At 39.6% G+C, this 13,769-nt stretch overlaps 1 pseudogene; it reads left to right on the top strand.

The window, feature by feature from the left end:
• The window catches only part of LOC142047719 (olfactory receptor 10C1-like), a 6,393-nt pseudogene extending 5,782 nt beyond the window's left edge, over nucleotides 1-611 (top strand).
• Nucleotides 612-13,769: the final 13,158 nt, after the last annotated feature.

The raw sequence follows: 13,769 nt of genomic DNA, 5'->3' as shown, positions 1-13,769 counted from the left end.
TGCTTTCTCCTTGCATCTATGGCATATGACCGCTACAGTGCCATATGCAACCCTCTGCGCTACACAGCCATCATGAACAAGAGGGTTTGCATCCAGCTGGCTGTGAGCTCATGGATATGTGGATTCCTAGTGGCCCTGGGGCACACAACATTTGTATTTTCACACTTCCTTTTTGTGGCTCCCACGTGATCAACCACTTCTTCTGTGAGATTCAGCCGGTGCTGAAGCTGGTGTGTAGGGACACCTACTGGAATGAGATCCAGATCGTTGTGGCTGCTGCCTTCGTCCTCATACTGCCTTTCATGCTGATCCTGGTATCCTACATCTGTATCATCTCCACCATCCTGAAAATGCAGTCCGCCGAAGGCAGGAGCAGAGCCTTCTCCACCTGCTCCTCGCACCTCATTGTTGTGACGTTGTTCTATGGGACGGGCCTTATCATGTACGTGCGCCCCAAGTCCAGCTTCTCTCCAGATGTGAACAAGTTACTCTCTTTGTTCTACTCAGTGGTGACTCCAATCTTGAACCCCATTATCTACAGCCTCAGGAACAAGGAGGTGAAAGATGTCTTGAGGAAAACTGGGATGAAGATGTTCCATCCACAAAAATAGACATTTTTCCTCCAACTGGATTATTCCCTGGGGAATATCTCTGCTCTCAAGAGACTCTACTGTGCTAAAGAGACCAAGAGACAGCTCAGCATTACATAGCAATTTATCACATCGAACATAGTGTTGGTCTACTTTTTCTGAAATTTGTATTTCAATGAAATTTTTTCATTAAGATTTTGAACTTCAACAAATAAATATGTGAATCTTGTGGAAATCAAAAATAAAATAAAATAAAATTACATGCTGACTCCTTCCATTGTTTCACCAGTTCTAATTGAAGTATATCTGCAGTTCATAGACTCTCTCCCATACACATTTTAATTGGAGTTGGTTGAAAATTTCTGAGTTTCCCAAATATTTCTCCTCCCAAAAGTTAATGACAGAAATGGGTAGAGGAACTGGGAAACGTTCTGCAATTCTCTTTGCCATCAGTAGATTAGTTCAATTTTTTAGAAATTTCCATTAAATTTCAAAAAATGCTTACAAAGGAATTTAAGGCTTTACCAAAGGAATAGTAAAGATCCCACTACGTGATCTAAATACATGATGTTGACATTCATTGTTCAACTAATCCCTGTCGGATATATTCCAAGTTGGGTATCTTCACCATTTATGGGAGAGCTCGATTAAACTTGTACTTCTCTGTATCAAAGACATATCGATTATGAATATCACAACGAACAAAGAACCAATGATCCGTCCAAGTGGTGTCCCTCAGCCACCAACTGTACACTGATCACTGAGAAACAATATGTAAGCAGCTAGATGACGCTTATCCAGAATACGGAATAGATGCATACATGGTGACCCAATCCCTTGAAATCATTGCTTAGAGCTATGGTCTCTCCTATGAGAGGAAGCAAGTCCCAATCTACTGGTTTACAATTTGTCCAAATCTGGACAACTCAAAATTTGTAAAAATTCTATCCCCATTTATATCTGTCGAAAGATTCTATGATACGATCCGAAAAGCTCTTCCCTATTGTGTAGAATGTAACCTGCATAACATGTTCATAATGGAAAGCCAAATCGTCGCTGCTATAAAAACGGTGTCAAGAGAGTTATAAACCAGCTCACCCACTAGCACCTCCTTTCCCCCATGCCTCAGCTGGAGTTTCATCCTTGAGAGCGCCAGAATTGTAGGAGGAAAAGTGCTAAACAAATAAGATCTCGGTCACTCGTCAGTAAGGGGCCACTGGCCACTCTATAAAAATCTTCTTTTTCTCCTCCAGCGATCACACACAAATCTATAGGCTTACAACAAGCCTTTATATTTAGGTTACAAGATACTCAAAAGTATCAAAATGACAACTGAAAACGTTGTATCTTCACAAGCACATTGTGAAGTAAAAGTGCGCCATGTCCTCCACAGCGAGTTGGATGGGCGAGGTCACACACTAGAAAAGCATAATACAGCCAAGCCGGAGCATTAGTCGCCACTAGTAGCTCCGGACGTGTATAGTGTAAGGAAGGCTAGAAGCTCTATAGGCCCATCTCGTCAAGAGGAGGTCACGTAACCCATGCATCCCACAATCGTAATTACCGCTCCGCTCCGAAAGAGGCAGTCCACGCTATGTCTAGCGTGAGAGCTTCTCTCTACAACATACTGCGCGTCTATCACCAGCGCTTAAGTCAGTTTAACTGTGTCGCTCAGAGAGTATGATTACCTTACACCCTGGAAGTGATGTGAATTTACAGACGTAAGTGGTTGTGTGGACAAAATATTTTTTCCTCTGGGTATCTGCAAGTATGTAATGGTATTTTCACCTTATGCTAAACCAACTAGAGATAAAGTTAGGTAGTGAAATTCGCAATTACATAGGAGCAGCTAAATGGTCAGTATAAGTTATTTAATCTAACGCCAGATATTAAATAAATTCATGAGATCTATTTACACGGGATGACCAATGTAAATGGAAATGATGCAGTATGTGAGAGATAGTGGCATAGAGGGATGTTCCAGGTACAATACGTAACTGGCATATCTCGCTCCTATTGGCGAACACAAAACAACCATCCGACATATAAATTTTAGCGATTTCTACTTATGTACAGGATAAACAAACACATATCTATGTAGTTTGTTGAGTGTTGTGTGTGTATATGAGTAACGAATCAAAATTGTATGGGGGGTGCGAAGTTGTGATCTAGTCCTAATATTAGGTGACATGAACAGAATAAGGCACAAACTAGAAAGGAATAAAAAAACGTCAATTTCCTAACTGACCAAGTGGAGTAGAGGCCGGAAAGATGCACTCGACAAGGCATGCTTGCACAACACACGGATTACGCACATATTCAAAAGCAGTAATTACACATTCTTCACTGGAGTTGATACAAGCATTGGCATAAGAGCCTGCTTTGTAGTCGTTAGATGGCTATCCTACTACACTATCTCAAACAGGTTCAGACAGTAGTTGTACAGAATGGCATGTCCAATACATGGGGACCTTTATCAGAGAATAAATGAAAAATGCCAATCGGTTCATGAGTAAGACTCAGTCAGAGCAACTACCGTCAACACTCTACAGTTTAGACTATGTCAACACCATTGGGCTCACCCACCCATCTCTGTGCACAAGACCTGAAACATAGTTTGACTAGAAGAGACTTATACATACAATTTGGCATCCTCAAATTCTGAATCTTTATATTGCTGTTGGTAATAATGTTATTAGAGTTATAGAAAGAGCACAAACTGGAATATACTAATAAGCGTAGGATCGGCATAAATTAAGATGAGCAGTGCTTATGATACAGTGCAAACTCATAGGGAACACAAGTGATGGAAACTTCATAAAGCATTTGAGTGCAAAGTCCCTTTTAACCCAGCGAATAATCAATTCAGATGGAACCAGCAACATTTGAGTCATAAGATTGCCGGGACCGCATGAACCTAGCAAGCACTATAACATGACTAATAATTGACACCAGTTTTGATGCTGGATATCAAGGTCCTTGTCTGACTAGGCTAAGCATGACACCGTTGGGTCAGTACAATATATGAGAAAGGAAATCAAAAAAGATACTAATTTGAACTAAAGAACCAGAATTCTGGCTCCCCCCGCCAATATCAATTCGTGAACTTGGAGGCAAGCATAGAACTATTGTGACCAGTAGATCATTTGTTCATCAATGAGGCTGACTGAGTTCATTGTACCGCTTAGCTTCAACTGAAATGGAGATATCCTGACCTGAAATCCTGCTCTAGCTTATTTCCCAAGTGTTAAATCAGGACAAGAACTCCCTTGAAGTTAACAGAGTATTACTGGTAGGAGAGAAATAGAACAATTCAGGACCTGAGTCGGCACCAAAACTGGGATTAAGTTTCTTACTCTGGCTTCTGATTTGCCTTGTTCGTACCATTAGTTTATATAACAGGTAGAACTAAAGCCTCAATGCTTGCTTTTGAAAGTGACTGAAGAAGGAGGTCAGTCCTTCTTGCTATTGACTTTACGCTCCGGGACAACGAGTAGTCTTACTTGATAAATATGCAAATATAAGCTATTAGGCCAACCATTTTCAGAATAACATCTAAGGTGGAAATGTCTTTTTTAGAAGTAGTGTCAGAATTTTATGCCTTTCCTCAGGTTGAGTTCTATATAGTATCCCTTTCTTTTGACTGAATAACGATGCGTGTAATTCACCAGATTTAATCACCCTGATTGAACTCATTAATATGGAGAATTAGTACAGTCACAATGAACATCTAAGTGACTATAGTTTCAGTCATAAGACTTATACTAAATAAGCCTTCAAACTGCATTGTACAGAGAAAAAGGCCAAAGACTTAATTGCGATATCAAAAGGATAAAAAATGCAATCGTTGATCAGCGCGAGTCATGGCACCTCACCATATATCCACCAGGATCAATGAAAACAATTGTTCAGTTAACTGGAGGATCTGTGTAACCTGTTACAAAGTGACGCAAATTACGTCGACACGAACCTGCAGGTTAGAACACTACTACGACAGAACAGCCATTTCACAACAGAACTTACACCATTGTCACAATTCATTATAAAATCTCAATACTGACAAGATAGGCACAAATGGATTTCCATGTTGCGATGAATTATGCTCCACCACAATTATGGCTTTAGTCATATTAAGCAGATAAATATATGCTATCCACCTGACATTACAGTATTCACATTACAATACTCTATAAACTTGTAACGAGTTGCCATCATCTAAATCAGATGACATTGAAACTATGTTACCCTATAAAACCTCACGTTATATCGCCTGGACAAAGAGCCTCACAACTGCCCTGAGTTGAACACCCTTTCAAGATTCCCTCTAGAAAACTCAACAAAATGGATTAACACTGTATAATATTATTCGACCTAGCAAAAGGTTTGCTATTCGCTTAAATACGTGTTAAGATAAAGATTGAAACCCAGAATGACTACAGTCTTTCATTAGTTGAATATTCTACTTACTCTATATAAGTCGCATGCAAGGTTGAAAGGAGAGATTTAGTACACAAAATGTAGCTCTAGTACTGTAGGCCTTGGTAAGTAAAACTTAAGGAAATGCAGAAAAGAAGTATAGTATCGCACTTTAGAGATTAGTGATATATCAGTAAAGCTGTACCTTCTAAAGTAACCATATCTTAGAATTAATTTCGTAAAGCAAAAATGCTAACATGTCGTGGAGGATCGCATGGATTAAGTTGTATATTGCTCACCTTATAAAGTCACAAGGTGTTATATGCTAGTATATATCACTCATATCGACAAACTGATCTATATTATTCAACGACAGGGTTGTCGAGTGCAGAGTGATCGGACTCCCACTGAAGGACTGGACGACATATATCTAAAGACTATAAAAGTATTAAGTATAGTAGATACTGCATGTATGAATTATTGTAGCAGCATAGCATCTGTTTCAAACAAATCGCCTATGACATCGTTCAATCATCAAGCCTAGAAAAGGGCACACGCTTACAAATACGGAAGGACTCAGTACTAAGAAGCAAGACTGAGTCGAAGAGTCATTTGAGTTCGTTAGGCGTGGTCGCCACACGCAGGAAACGCTTCGAACCATACTAGGAGATGGCTAAATTAAATTTAACGTAGGGTGTGTTTGGATACGTTCTCTCTCACTGAATGAAGACGGATAGCATCCGATGAGAAGGAAAGGGAATCATAATATGGTTTAAGAGAGCGAGAGCCATGGCCCGCCCGGCAAAGCAACTTGTCTGTTGATCTTAGGTTCTTCTTAAAGATACACTGATCACCATCAATATACAATTATCTAGGTAGAAAACTTTTTGACTTGGAGAGTGCAAGTAAAACTTAAGTCTGGAGGCATGCATGCTCGCGTCAATATGACAGAAAGTCTGTGACAGTTAGTACTCTCTCACAGCCTCCTGAGTGATGTAGTACATAATATCTGAGTAGAGTAATCATAGTGAAAGCGATCAGACAGGAGGAGAGTTTTCCCAGTGACCCTCAATGATCACGGGCTCGTGAGGAGCACCCGTTTACAGGAACCATTCAGATGTGAGTTAGCGCTTTGGTTTTGGTGGATTATTGTTCTGCTTTAAAGAGGCGATGATGCCCTCATAGCTTGCTTTCCTTACCGTTGAACCCAATTAAGGGAGGAATGCTCTCGTACGATTTTGGACCACATAGATTAACATGCATAAACCGAGTATCGTTAAGAAACCTGGATAGAGTCGGAAACAATGCTCCAGAAAGGTCTTTTTGGTTCTAAAAAAAATTCGGAAGCACACTAAGCTCAGACGAAACCCCAAGTGGTTCACGCACAGGGGGAAACGATCGTCACAGCCTGATGTTATCAATACGTACGCACAGGAAGATAAATGGACAACAAGTACCCCCACGAGTGGCTCTCAAGTCCCAAAAAATACCGTATAAAAGCCAGAAGATACAATCTGCAAGAATGTTAAAGAAGCGAGTTTCTATGATAACTTCTCCTGCTGCGAGAGTACGAGTGCGACCCGTGTTATTAATTTAGAATAAATGACAACCACGACTCTCACTCACTCATCTCGCGCATATTGAGTAGCCAATCACAGTAATTAGAGCGAAGATCATGGTTATCGAAAGCGATTAGAGATTTAATGGATGGGTGCCAGAACCTCTAAGAGGACCGAAATAAAGAAAGAGTTACTTTGAGCCGTTGGAGGTCTATCACAACAATTCACAAAATTAGTCCAGACATAGTATTAGTGAAACACTGCTAATAAGCATATACAGATGTGTCAGAGGAAGATTAAATACCCCAATTAGTTCCAAGATCCATGTTCTAAATGCTTTTGTGCCTACAGCTTTGCGTTTTTAGCACGAAAGAATATAAGTGATAGTCACAGGAGTGAGGCAATAAGAACATGGGCTCTCAGCCCCAACAGACACCACACACTGCGACCGACTCGCCTAAGTCCTCAGGGTGCCAGAGATTGTCAAAACGAAACAAAATGAACAGGCTAGACAGCTGTCTGTTATTTTAACAGAAGTAATTCTTAGAGCAACTCTGTGCTCAATAGAGTAGTAAAGAGGCAGACGCTCAGCAGACACCCATCAAATATTTAAACCGTGATGAGCTAACTTCAGAAGGCAATATGATGATTAGAGAAAACATAACAAGCTGAAAAAACTAGAAATGGATAAAGTAAAAAATACTGCTCGACTCATGTATCCGTTACAAAATGGACCTTCTAAGCTTCGTATCTGAAAAGAGATACTCAACTTCACCCAACTCTAGGTTTTCCAATAAGAGAGACTGGATAGCTGAGTCTGTACCCAGTAGTGGCCTGTGGTTCCCAAAATATTCAAAACACGTTAACTAAGACGAAAGTCAGACCTAGGCTCACCAGTTATCAAAAATACCCAAAAATATTATGTGCACAACACTCTAGAGTCCAACCCATGCAAAAACAGATTGTAGTACTGCCCAACTGAGTCAATCTCTTCTGTAAACCTAACCCCAAACGGAGCATGGAGCTGGAAAAGAAGGAGTAGATCTCTGTTTGCGATCCTTTTGATGTTGTGTCTGGGAGTTTTTGTACTTTTAGTAAACACACGAGCAGATTTGTTCTGGAAATTGCTGAAAAGGCACCCTGGAAGCAACTCTTATATACACATAAACAATGTCATTTTTACACGACGAGCACACTTTTCACAGGTCATTCCTCTGTTCACTAGATTCATAGATAATGAGAATTAATTGGTTCTGCTGTACTATGAATTGCCCATAAATCGGTAAAACCGCCCCATGCGCAAATACTACACTCTAAAAGACAGAGAAAAATGGTGATAAGCCTATCAAGCAAATACTAAAAAATTTCACAAGTTCTCCTGATCTATAACAAGTACCGCATAAGACAGCTTCAATGCAAATGCTGATGTGTGCCCACAACAAATAAAACTCTGTCTTGGCACAGAACAGAATTTCTCTGCAGTGTTTTAGTTCAATTATAGATACTTATAGTAGCCCTGCTTCCAGTCAAGCACGATTCTCTTATTATAATGTCATATGTAATCATCGACGGGGATAGGGGTATGGTCCTAAGGACGTTGTCCAATACTCGTAGAGAGATTATATTAGAGATAACTTTTAGAGACTTTGTACCCACGACCATGCTAGCGCTAAGTGCCACAACACGCTATGGAAAGCTCATTCTAATAGAGAAATAAAATACAAACAAAGCAAATGAGAATCAAGATCGATGTCGGTGCTGCTCAGAGAGACATGACGGCATCAATATTGCTACTAAATCAAACGAGAGATATACCGATAACCACCAGAGACATGAATGTTTTTACTGAGGATCAAGAGCTCAATACGAGGTCTCTATGTCTTTAGCGTATACACTGTTTCGATATTTTGATGAGCAGCGCAAACGTAGCAACAGACCTGCAAAAACTAGCTGTGACCGAGGTGGGCCTGCTAATGTTTACGTATGATTGACTTAGACAACAGCGGCATGAGAACCTAGGATAACTGAGTATCGGAAAAGCTCAGGCCATTATCCAAACCAAAGAGGAGACGTAAACATGTACCCGGCTTGGCTCTCAGTTGACTGTCAGTGATGGAGCCCCTGTAAGGCGCTTACCCTAACGACCAGAGAATTGTTAGAGCGATAAGGAGGACCATCGAGAGCAAAAAATACCTATATTTAGTGTTGTAATGATGGCGCTATATGGCGCCGACAATTATACCCATCAGCTTGACTGGAACTAGATTCTATCACACAAATATGTAAGTGAATAACCATAAATGAATAGCACACACATTTACAAGCTTTACAAAATATATATAAAATAAAGGAGATATATAGAAAAGAGTAAGGCGCAAGTATACAGTATATGTAAGTCTCTAACATCTTGTCTGAGAATTACAACATTAAAGCCAGCACGTGTTTATAAGAAGTACATTTAATGTACTAAAATCTTCCTATATACTCAATATAAAGCAACTAAAAATCAGAGAAAGGCGTGGAATAGACAGCTACCTGGGTTAAGATGTAGAGAGTCCACCTATTAGGGTATACGCGAGCTAACAATGATCCTTATGAGACAAAAAATAACCGATCAAAAATTATTCAAACCTACAATTACTACTAGGTGATAAAGCAGAGTTGATTGAAAGCTTACACAAATAGGCGAAATATTGAAAAAAATGAAGGAGAAGAGTTAAATTGTAAATTAGTGATAACCATAAGACAAGCCAAATTCTCTTTGGTTAACTGTGAAAAGCAAACAATTTCATATTTTAATCTAGAATAATTAATGAAGCAGAGTGAAAAAAAAAATATTATGAGTGTAATACTTGGAGAAACAGATAAAGGACCATTTGTTGGTCTACACTACGCTTTTAAAGGAAATATCGAAAATCCAAGCATACAGGAAAAATACATCTGAGAGAGTGACAACTAAATACATTTTGGTGTCGGAATAAGTAGCAAAGAAATATTTCTAGCATCAAATGGAATCAGTTGGAGAAACCTTGAGTTCAGAGTGAAAAATCGGTATCTATATAAATCTAGCTCAAATGTCATCTCCGCGAGGTGAGTCGAGTTAAACGAGAGGTCGAAACATTCTTGGAAAATCAAACAGGAAATCATCTCACCGAGAGAGTGAATAATCTTCAACACTTTTGAAGAGTGATAGAAGCAGCACTACAGCAGGACGGATCAGCAATTATTAATCCGTTTTAGAGATGCTTGGAGACTGAAGAGTCTTATTTATGTACTCAGAGGTGTTTAGATGCTGGCATGTCCTACATAAATTATGTAATGCTAAGGAAAATAGAATATAGTTTAGGACTAATAAATGTCATGAAGAGGAAAATTACAGACTTCAGTATAAAGTCTGATAAAGAAATACCCTGAAAACACAGCTTTGAATAACTTCCGCAACATGAGAAAAGGTAAACATAAACAGGAGTTCAATTACGTGCTCAACATTACACTTGAATTTTAAATAAGACTAGCCAAATAGAAATAGTTAAGAAGATGGTTGACTAAAATCGTTCGTCATCAAAATGGTGAAATATTGCATACATCACCACGACACAGGGGACAACCACATATTAGCTTAACTTAAATAAGATAATAAGACAGAAGCTACTCCCGCTTCCAGTCATTCTAAAAAACAAGAAATATAGAGGCATATCTAGTTTGCGTAATGCTTCGTTTAAATAGTATAAATACTAACGACAACTATAAATGGTGAAAGGACATATCAATTAAAAGAATACCAAGAGCTAAAATTAAAAATGTCTTGTGGCACACCAAATCAAAGTCCGATTCATAGATTTGTGTTAGCTCAAAGAATCACAGTCTGTTCATTCTATGTTAAAACCTGTTCTAGGAAGGTGAGCTACAACATGAAAGATATTAAGGCTAGTGGTTAATGCAGATTCTAGAGCTAGACGATCCTATCACTCAGTGTCATACTAAGGGGTAAATTATCGACATCTTTGTCCAAGCCTATTTGAAGGAGAAATCTAGAACTTTATCACAATATGTAGCGCCCTGTGCTTCACAGGTCAATCAAAATCACATGCGAGAAAACTAGTATTCCTTCGGCGCCTCACCTCTTGAAACATGTATATAAAAGCTCTAAACCCAGATCGTATTGAACCAGAAACCCAAGTAGCTCATCGAGCCATAGGTCTCACTGACAGAATGACGGCTCACCACTCAGGAGAAAGCTATGAGGCAAAAACCACCATAAAGACGTGTAAAGACCTGCGTGCATGTAAGATGTGACAAGGCGAGTGGCCGTGCGAGGTTGGCTATCATGGTGTAGTAGACGCGCATGTCTGGTTGTGAAATCCCCAGTGACGAAAGTGGGTATAAAAAGGAAACCTGGACTGGAGCGAGCCAACTAATAGGCACTTACAAGTATTGCAGCTATCCTAATTTGAGAGAGAGTCTACGCTAACCATGCATCTTTATCTTTGCGCGCCATTCCACAAATGAAGAATATAAAGATGGCTTTACAAAATCCAAAAAATACGCAAGGTTCTTAGTCAAAAACGGTTTTTCAGTGTCTGTGCAGGGTAAAGAGATTGAGGTGTTTGTGACGATCCGAGATACCGGCCATGGCTGTTGATTCTAGAGCGAAAAGGTATAGTTACACAGTATAGTATGCTCTAACTTGAAGTTTCGCAGAAACCCTGCGCATTTATTTAAAATTGAATGCCATTATAAAACTCTGACTAATTTAGAGCAATCTAAGGCACGTAGACAATTCACACAGCTAAGTTGAACATATAAGAGAGGGCTTATTTGATTGTGCAGGAAAGTCGCATCTTGCTGCGTTCATCACTTGACAAGGAATGAGAGATCATTTTTATCTAGTCGGCTAGGATTCCTGTTGCAAACGGAATAACCCCCCCAACAATCTATCTTAAAACCACACAACACACACACTATAATACTATGTACTGAACCGCTAAAGAAGATTTAAAACGAAAAGATGTTTGTTCTTGGGAGGCAGCAAGTTCGCTGAGTCTTACCGAGGCACTCACTTTAGGCCGAGCATCATATTAGACAACATTCCTACTATAAAAACCATGCCTGTCATCGTGTGCAAAATATTAAAAGACTCTTATTTTGTAGAACACTTAAGAATATTACAATCCCATTAAGCTCATGAGAGCTATATAATACACACGTCTTATCTAAAATAGTTTAATCCTACAAGGAAACATCAAGAGAATAATAAGAGAGCTAGTAGCCTAGTAACAGACTATAAAGACTAAATGTTTCTGATCACCAAACAAAATCCCCACTCTATACGCTCTGTATATTGAACATAAAGAATTGCCTTATAATCCATAAATCAACAAGCAGTAATACACACTGAAATAATCATAAGGCGGGGCTGTAACCAACGCGCAAAGATTGAGCAGCGGAGCAAAAAGCTTCTCTGAGAAAGAAGACGACCTGATCATACGAAATTTCTGCCCTCGCGGGCAGGAGGACGGGAGGTAAATGGTAAGGTGCGATAGGAGTTGGCTGTTCTCCATTTTTTCTGCTCCTGTTTATGGCTCAGGAGCATTCCTTCCAGCACGTCACACGAGACCGCAACGAAAGAAGCTCAAGGAAAACTGACTCTCGCTTAAAGATTGAATATCTCACCTGGGATAAAGTCAAAAACAAGTCACAATAACCACTAAAGGGACATAGGCAAGTGAAGAAGTGAAGAAAGGCAAGGTAATATGGCGTAGATAAAGTGTAGGAGTAAATATTCTGTTTGAAATTCGGTTATTGGGGCATTGTGTAGTTACTCACGATGATTTTAAGCCCTAGCAGAATGTAGAATAACAGACTATTTTTATACACTGTCTCAAAGAATTGTAACGTTAAAGCACTAGAGCATGGCTCCAGAGGAGAATACTGAACCCGTCTCAGTGTGCACACATGTAATGAGGTCATATTTAAATTAATGCTTCTGCTGACAGATTTGTAACATCTAAAAGATAATGAGAACAGTCTTGCTAGCTGATTCAATTAAATATGGGATATATTGTTCTACTATTAATTATATATAGACATAGAACAGAGTGCAAGGATACACGAACCGAATATATAGAAAGTGTTACCATGAGAGATACAGAGACGTAGAGAGAGAGTAACAGATTCTAGGTGTTGCACAGCTGCATTTGAATAAGCAAAGATCATAATTTTATGTTTTTTTAGTAGGGAACTGGTACCAATCTCTATAATCGATGTCACATTAACCCTAGAGACAATGTGTAAGTTGGTAAAGAGGCGGAGATTGAATGGAGAGGTATGATAAGTTTCTTGAATGATAGGTACAGATGACACAATGATGCAATAGACCCCTACGCCTTGTAATTCTAATTGTCCTATGGTTAAGGATCATGACATTTTCGATATATGGCAGCGCCAATGAGGTTAATACTCGGGAGTTCGTTAGAGGAAAAAGGTAAAATAGTCTGTTTCAACATGCGAGATAAATAAATAATCGTCTGTAAACTAATAGATGAGAAGTTCAATACTATCTAATACTTATCAGCTGGCATAGAACTGAAATTTGTCAGACATTAAACTGTGACGCGAATAGTCTTTTCATCCTCGCCAAAGGGTCACCGTGGACTAGTCTACGTAACCCACTACCAAGCAATGTATCAGCAGAGAGTGCAGAAAGCTGCTAGCCCACTCTGATCACAGTGTGCTCTGCTGAAGCACTAAGATAGCGGATCGACCAGCTACAGACTGGTCAACATCTGACTTATAATATTGAAAATACCATGCCTGACCGCGACACTGCAGCTTAGCTTCCAAGTGCAAGAGGAACCTGGAGAGTACAACTTTCTCACACATAGACGCGGTCTGCAGCACAGCGCTTAAAAAGATTGACATATATTCCGCACAGGTAATAGACCTCCTCTGAGCACTGCTGGAACGGAGGCGAGACTACAGACGTAAGTATATTTAACATATAGCAACCACTCATAAACCAGCCCAGTCATGTAAACTCCAGTTGAGATGTAGTTGCTCACACGAGACCTAGGTCGCCTCTGATGAAGAATTATATGAACAAATTTGCTGAAGGCAGCCTGCCAAACTCCTGAAGTAACCTTGCTAGTCCCTGGTTCAGGTGGTGGATAGGCATAGGAAAAGAACAAGAACATTTATGTTAACC

The sequence above is a fragment of the Chelonoidis abingdonii genome, chromosome 14 (genome assembly GCF_003597395.2).
Source record: "Chelonoidis abingdonii isolate Lonesome George chromosome 14, CheloAbing_2.0, whole genome shotgun sequence".
Lineage (NCBI taxonomy): Eukaryota > Metazoa > Chordata > Testudines > Testudinidae > Chelonoidis > Chelonoidis abingdonii.
This window is presented reverse-complemented; position numbering and strand designations above follow the sequence as displayed.